This window comes from Cylas formicarius, unplaced genomic scaffold (assembly GCF_029955315.1).
Source record: "Cylas formicarius isolate icCylForm1 unplaced genomic scaffold, icCylForm1.1 PGA_scaffold_40__1_contigs__length_27096, whole genome shotgun sequence".
NCBI classification, from domain to species: Eukaryota; Metazoa; Arthropoda; class Insecta; order Coleoptera; family Brentidae; genus Cylas; species Cylas formicarius.
In genome coordinates, this window is record NW_026844327.1 from 20,001 (window position 1) to 27,096 (window position 7,096).

Here is a 7,096-nt window from a genome sequence, read left to right on the forward strand (position 1 = left end):
AAAGTGGCTCCTTTCATTAAAAAGTACTTGAAGTCGGCCGTCGCTGCGGGAACTTTGGTTCAAACCAAGGGCAAAGGTGCGTCCGGTTCGTTCAAATTGGCGTCTTCGACTTCTAATTCGGCGAAAAGCGGAGCCGCGTCCTCATCCTCGGAAAAAAAGAAGTCCGTGACCAGAACGAAGAAAGCGTCTCCGAAAAAAACCACCGGAGAAAAATCTGGCGCCGCAGGTGGTGGTGGTGGCGCTTCTTCGAAGCCCGCCGTAAAAAAGGCGGTCGCCGCCTCTCCGAAGGGAAAAGGAAAAAGCGGGGCCGCCGCGTCGTCCGTGGAGAAGAAATCGGCAGCTAAAAAATCCGCCGAAAAGAAAACCGCCAAAGGCGCCGCCGGAACGGCGGTAGCGGCGTCGATTAAAACCAAATCGCCTTCGAAAGCCAAAAAATCAAACAAGGGACCGACGAAGAAACCGAAAGCGCCCAAACCCAAAACGGCAAAATCGCCTCCCGTAGCCGCTTCCGGCAAAGTTAAAAAGCCCGTCTCGCCCAAAAAGAAGAAATGAACCGCCGAGAGAACGTCGATGGGTGTTTAAAAAAAAAACGAAATTTTCGAAACGGTTCTTATCAGAACCACAAAAAAAATCGCTATCGAATTCGTAACTATCTTCAAAGGCAAACTCGAATCCCGGGCGTCTCGGGGGTAAATAGAAAACGATTTCTTTAAAAAATATATATAAGTATAAATTTATTAAAAAATCTCGAAAAGGACTTCTCTTTTTCTTCTTTTTTCTCTTTTCCATTTCGTTCTCCCTACGACAAACTTATTCTAACTTATCCGCCGGCGAATTTTAAACTGCATCTCGTTTAACAACGAAGCGTAGTCGATTCCGACGACGATCACGCAAACATTAAGAGAAATATCCCCGCGAACGTATTTATATGAGAAGAAAGTCCGTTGACAAGCTCCTCCCACCGAAAAGCGAACAGGGGGCGGAGCTTGTTGACCGACTCCGTCGCGATATAAATACGTTCGCCGGGGTTTTTTCTCATTTCGATCGCGAAGACCGCTTTTCTTTGTGAATAATAATGCCTTCGAAAACCGGTGGAAAAGCCGCCGCGAAAAAGCAGAAGAACGAAAGCCGTCACCAAATATACCAGAGGTCGAAATAAAAACTCGTCCGGTTTTACAAAGCAACGGGGAGTGGGGGGGGTTCTTTTCAGAACCACTAATAATTTTTTTTAAAGACGTCGTTAGTTGCGAAAAAAAAAAAATCCAACCGGGCCGTTCTCAAATAATTAATAAATGAAAAAGTTTTATTTTTTATTTTCAATTTTTAACGAAATCTTAAAGGAAAATGATTTGTGGTTCTTAAAAGAACCGGTTTGTTGTTAATAATAATAAAAGAGATTATTATTAATCTTAAGCTCTCTCTCCCCTGATACGCCTCGCCAATTGAATATCTTTCGGCATGATCGTTACTCGTTTGGCATGAATGGCGCACAAATTTGTATCTTCGAAAAGACCGACGAGATAAGCTTCGCTCGCTTCTTGCAACGCCATTACCGCGGAACTTTGGAAACGCAGATCCGTTTTAAAGTCTTGAGCGATTTCTCTGACCAGTCGTTGGAACGGTAATTTTCGGATCAATAGTTCGGTGCTCTTTTGATAACGTCTAATTTCTCTCAAAGCCACGGTGCCCGGTCTGTAGCGATGAGGTTTTTTAACTCCTCCGGTTGCCGGTGCACTTTTTCTCGCCGCTTTGGTCGCCAACTGCTTTCGGGGCGCTTTTCCTCCGGTCGATTTACGAGCGGTCTGCTTGGTTCTGGCCATGATAATAAAACACGTTCGCGGACGTACTAGAACACCAAATCACTAACACTCGTCGACAGATAATGGCCGCACGAACGTCCGTCCGTTTAATTTGTACCCGAGCGTTTTCTCTTCTCATTGGTCCAATCGACCTTTTTGGGCGTGGCGAATTCCGACTCGACAAAACCGAAGCGCCGGACCGTTTTCGGTCAGTTGATCGTGGCACTTCGGACGGTTTTGTTTGTTATATATCGATCAGAGAACTCGGCTCGTATTAAAAATGACCGGTAGAGGGAAAGGCGGCAAAGGTTTGGGAAAAGGTGGTGCAAAGCGACATCGCAAAGTGTTGAGGGATAACATTCAGGGAATAACCAAGCCGGCCATTAGAAGATTGGCCCGTCGCGGAGGCGTGAAACGAATTTCCGGATTGATTTACGAAGAAACTCGTGGCGTTTTAAAGGTGTTTTTGGAAAACGTCATCAGAGACGCGGTAACCTATACGGAGCACGCCAAAAGAAAAACGGTAACGGCAATGGACGTGGTGTACGCCCTAAAAAGACAAGGTAGAACTCTTTACGGATTTGGTGGCTAAATTTTTCGTCGATCTTGCGGAAACACAAAAAAAAAAAAAAAAGGTTCTTTTCAGAACCACAAAATACGTTCCAAAGATTATTCGTTATTTCGAGTATAATGCCCAACAAACCATTATCGAGTCGAGGTAAGTTTTGAATTTTTAATTTCTCCCCGTGTTAGTGTGATTATTAAATCTGTGAAATAAAGGAAACGAAATCTCAAATAGAAAAGTATTTGTGGTCCTTACAAGAACCGTCTTCCTTCCCGGCGAAAACTTTATTTAGCTTTGTTGTCGGTTTTCTTAGGCAACAGAACCACCTAGCGATCTTAACTTCGGATAATAATTTGTTCAATTCCTGGGATCGGCAATTGTAAATGTCGAGGTATTATACCGGTTTTCTTATAGTCCGAAAGAGAAAACGTAAAAAGAAGGAACGTTTCTTTTTTTTTTTTTTTTTAATAATCTGTTAAATAAACGAAACGAAATCTCAAATAGAAAAGTATTTGTGGTCCTTAGAAGGACCGTTTTCCCATCGTCTTCCCTCGCCGCAATTTTTATTTTGCTTTGTTGTCGGTTTTCTTGGGCAAAAGAACCGCTTGAATGTTCGGCAAAACACCTCCCTGAGCGATCGTTACTCCCGATAATAATTTGTTCAATTCCTCGTCGTTTCGGATCGCCAGTTGTAAATGTCGCGGAATGATTCTGGTTTTCTTATTGTCCCTCGCCGCGTTACCGGCCAATTCCAAAACTTCGGCGGCCAAATATTCCATTACGGCCGCCAAATATACCGGAGCTCCGGCGCCGACCCTCTCCGCATAGTTTCCTTTCCGAAGTAATCGGTGAATTCTACCTACCGGAAACTGTAAACCGGCCCTGCTAGAACGAGACTTCGCTTTCCCTTTGACTTTGCCTCCTTTTCCGCGTCCCGACATCGTTATTACCGTTAATAGTACACGCACGAACGTTAACAGCACAATGACGCTCTCGCAGACCGTGGGCGCGCTATTTATAGGACATGGGCATGGACCAATGGGATTAGCGCTTCGGCGAACGATGCCCGGGGGCGGAGCTTGTCGGCCGACTCGGTTCTCAAATAAATAGCTGCGGCCCGGTGTGGGCCTTGTCAGTCCGTTACTTTGCGCGCGTCTAATCGATTGTAGAAAATGCCACCGAAAGTAAGCGGTAAAGCGGCGAAAAAAGCCGGCAAGGCTCAAAAAAATATTTCGAAGAGTGATAAGAAAAAGAAACGCAGGAGGAAGGAGAGTTACGCAATTTACATTTACAAAGTGTTGAAGCAAGTTCATCCGGATACTGGCATTTCGAGCAAAGCCATGTCCATTATGAATTCGTTCGTAAACGACATTTTCGAAAGGATTGCCGCCGAAGCTTCTCGTTTGGCTCACTATAATAAGCGATCCACTATTACTAGCAGAGAGATTCAAACGGCCGTGAGATTGTTGTTGCCCGGAGAGTTGGCCAAGCACGCCGTCAGTGAAGGGACCAAAGCCGTCACAAAATACACCAGTTCTAAATAAATGAGCGTCGACTTGGAGAGTGTAAATTCACCAAAAACGGTTCTTTTCAGAACCACAATTTTTATATATTAATCAATTCGTTTATTCATATCTTTCTTTCTTATTTTTTTTTTTTTCGAATCATAGTTAGATAAAAGTGCTTATCGTCGAAATAAATGGCAGGAACCCGGTTTCGCGTTTATTTCGATTGACGTTTTTGGTTAGCAAAATTGAATTTTCCTATTTTTTTATTTAATTAGGTCAGTTCGTGTTGAACGTAGTTTTGATTACTTTTTATTTGAGTGTGCTTAATTTTGTTTGTGTTTGTTTAGTTTTTGCGAATTGTGGTTCGTTTTGGTGAAGTTTTGCATGTTTTTTTTTTTGGTTTGGTTGATTTGGGTTTGTTACACGGTTAATTTTGGTTTCTTTTGCTGAATTTTCGCTAGTTTTGGTTACTTTGGTTTATTATTTCCAGTTTCGGCCGCTATTGGTTAGTTAGGATTATCGTTAGTTTTTGGGTTTGTTTAGGATAATTTTGGCTTGTTTTTGTTAATTTTGACTACTTTTGCTTAATTTTGCTTAGTTTTGGTTACTTTGGTTTATTATTTCCAGTTTCGGCCGCTATTAGTTAGTTAGGGTTCATTTCGGTTAGTTTTTGTGAACGTTTCCTATTTTTGCTTAATTATCGTTAGTTTTGGTTTGTTTAGGATAAGTTTGGCTTGTTTTTGTTAATTTTGACTACTTTTGCTTAATTTTGCTTAGTTTTGTTTACTTTGGTTTATTATTTTCCAGTTTCGGCCGCTATTAGTTAGTTATGGTTCGTTTCGGTTAGTTTTTGTGAACGTTTCCTATTTTTGCTTAATTATCGTTAGTTTTGGTTTGTTCAGGATAAGTTTGGCTTGTTTTTGTTAATTTTGACTACTTTTGCTTAATTTTGCTTAGTTTTGGATAATTTGGTTTGTTTTGCCGAACTTTGGCCAATTTTGGTTTGTTATGATTAATTTTGCTTAGTTGTGGTTATTTTTGTTCCTTTTGGTTAGTTTTGTTTAATTTTGGTTATATTCGGTTAATTTTGGTTAGTTTTTGCTTATTTTTGCTTTGTTTCGGTTAGTTTTGCTTATTTTCTCTGCTCGCGGCTAGCGGCAAAAACCTTTTATGGGAGTATATGTTAAAATGAATAAAATAAAAAAAAAAAAAACAAAACTCTCTTCCCGCTGGTCCGCAATATTAAAGAAGACGGACTTATAAATGTTTAATAATGAATTTATTAAATCGCGAGAAAAAAAAATGCAAACACCCGAAATTAAAAATGATGGAGAGTATCGTCCGACAAAATCCGGGGACGGCGATTTATTTTTAAGTCGGAACCGGAACCGGCGGTCAGTTAACAAAAGTAAGTAAAGAAAAAAAAAATATTTGAAAAAGTGCCCGCTTTAACCAAATCGAACGTAACCACGAGCGAAAGTTTCGCTCCGAACTTTATTTGCCCGCCGCAGCCGATATTCGGGTTTTCACGTGAAACGTTCGGAAGACTAAGGAATGGTCCGTTACCTATAATAGGTGAGATGGTCTCGAGCGCGACCGCCGCGTCGTGCGTATAGACACTTCTCCCTTCGCAGAGCAAAATGCTTTTTCGATCGTTAGATCGCCTTCGAGTCGACCGTTTGGCGCGATTAATTGGCTCGCTTAACATTTTCGTATCGTGGGTTCAATTTTTTAAGAAAAATTGGTTTCCTTCATCGGTTACGGGGAACGTAGACCGTTTTTCGTTTGCCATCGGCCCGTCTTCGTAGCAGCGATTGCTCGAGCGTTCGAAAACATTTTAAGGCTCCGCACCTTATACAGCTAGATCGCGAACTTAGCGGGTGTTTTAAAGTAAGATTTGGCACTTCGTGGTTCGAAAGCGGTCGCCCTATAATATTTTTCTTCCGAAAAATTTGCGATAACTCTCATCTAACCGAGCGAGTTTATATGCGAATCCGGAACGTTTCTTTCGAGAAATCTCGTGTCGCTTTCAATCTAGCGAAGAGTGATCGAGAGAATGTCCGAAAATTTCCGTCGATCGACGTTCGTTGCCCGAGGCACATCGGTTCGACGCGCGCCGCATTTTAAAGCTTATTATGCGCGCGCGAGTCGGATTGTTTGATCGCGCACTCACGTCGTCTCGATATTTATTACCAACAAAAAAAAAATTGGACGGATCGCGTCCGAATAATAATAATAACGAGTGTGGCGTCGGGAACGGTTCATTTCCGTACTCGCACGCTATCACCGCCACACAAAGTGGTCGCGTCTGTTTCTATTTAAAAATAAAATAAACGCGTTTCGCGCGCGTAATTATTATTTTTAAAAAAGAGACTGTTTGTTGTCGTACCCGCGCCCGATCGTCGTCATCCGTGGCGGGCGGCGGCGGCGGCGCGCTCGACACGTAGAACAGCTCCCTGGTTGATCCTGCCAGTAGTCATATGCTTGTCTCAAAGATTAAGCCATGCATGTTTCAGTACAAGCCAAATTAAGGTGAAACCGCGAAAGGCTCATTAAATCAGTTATGGTTCCTTAGATCGTACCCACAATTACTTGGATAACTGTGGTAATTCTAGAGCTAATACATGCAAACAGAGGTCCGACCGGAGACGGAAGGAGTGCTTTTATTAGATCAAAACCAATCGGTGGCGGGTTCGCGCCCGACATCGTTCAACTTGGTGACTCTGAATAACTTTACGCTGATCGCACGGTCTCGCACCGGCGACGCATCTTTCAAATGTCTGCCTTATCAACTGTCGATGGTAGGTTCTGCGCCTACCATGGTCGTAACGGGTAACGGGGAATCAGGGTTCGATTCCCGGAGAGGGAGCCTGAGAAACGGCTACCATATCCAAGGAGGGCAGCAGGCGCGCAAATTACCCACTCCCGGCACGGGGAGGTAGTGACGAAAAATAACGATACGGGACTCATCCGAGGCCCCGTAATCGGAATGAGTACACTCTAAACCCTTTAACGAGGATCAATTGGAGGGCAAGTCTGGTGCCAGCAGCCGCGGTAATTCCAGCTCCAATAGCGTATATTAAAGTTGTTGCGGTTAAAAAGCTCGTAGTCGAATTTGTGTCTCGCGCCGCCGGTTCATCGTCCGCGGTGTTAACTGGCGTGCCGCGAGACGTCCTGCCGGTGGACTTAGCCCGTTCACGCGGGCGGTCCAACTCAATCCTGCC